Source organism: Pagrus major, chromosome 5 (genome assembly GCF_040436345.1).
Source record: "Pagrus major chromosome 5, Pma_NU_1.0".
NCBI lineage: Eukaryota > Metazoa > Chordata > Actinopteri > Spariformes > Sparidae > Pagrus > Pagrus major.
Genome location: NC_133219.1, coordinates 28,805,645 through 28,806,869, shown reverse-complemented (window position 1 = coordinate 28,806,869; position 1,225 = coordinate 28,805,645).

The following is a 1,225-nucleotide window of genomic DNA, read 5'->3' as shown; positions in this document are numbered from 1 at the left end:
CTGGAGGCTACTCGTCCACGGTGGGACCGCTTCCTTTCACCTGGGCCTGTGCTACGTCAAAACACTACGTCAACTGCGTAACTGCCGGACGCGCTCCGGCGCGAGCTTGTACGACTGAACACAAACCAACATGTCTACGTAAAGTTCTGACGTGTGCACGAGCTGTAGATAAAGTCAAACAAGTGGACAAACTCAACAGAACCAGAACACAGTTACAACTTATTGTTATTATTTGTGCATCATATACAGAAAATATTAACTGTGAAAGAGTCTGTGACTCTAATCTGAGTAAAAGATTTTTATAATTATTATAGTTATTAAAAATAAGAATAATAAGAATAATAGAAATATATTAATTATGTAACTTATTCTGTAAAGCTCACATTTACATGTGCTATTAAAACAAACGTGTCCAGTCCAGCAGGTTCTGGATGCTCAGCCAGGTGTTCAGGACGCCAAGCCAGGTGTTCTGGATGCTCAGCCAGGTGTTCTGGATGCTCAGCCAGGTGTTCTGGACGCCCAGCCAGGTGTTCTGGACGCCCAGCCAGGTGTTCTGGATGCTCAGCCAGGTGTTCTGGACGCCCAGCCAGGTGTTCTGGACGCTCAGCCAGGTGTTCTGGATGCTCAGCCAGGTGTTCTGGATGCTCAGCCAGGTGTTCAGGACGCCAAGCCAGGTGTTCTGGACGCCCAGCCAGGTGTTCAGGACGCCAAGCCAGGTGTTCTGGATGCTCAGCCAGGTGTTCTGGACGCCCAGCCAGGTGTTCTGGACGCCCAGCCAGGTGTTCTGGACGCCCAGCCAGGTGCAGCAGTGAGAATATTCAGCTCTCCTTAATGTGTTAATCTCTTCTTCAGTGCTGACTGTGTGACATGGTGTCCTCCAGATGGCAGCATCACTACACATACACACAGCGTTTCTTGATAAGAGTTGTTGATCAGCATGTGTGAGGCACATATAGTTGTGTTACAACTTTAATACTTCACAAATCACAATGACTCATGACCAAACTACTTTACAGTCATCAGGAAGCATTAAAGAGGCAGCGAGGCTCATAGTTCTGATCCGTCAGGTTATCATGGTGGTGAGACAGCTAGTGGGCCGATCCAAACACAATGCAAGCAAACTCAAATATGTGCATGTTAATTACCAGTGCAGCAGCATGATGATTATAATATTACACACCAGACCTCCAGCTGAGGCACCTCCTCCTGTGTGTGTGTGTGTGTG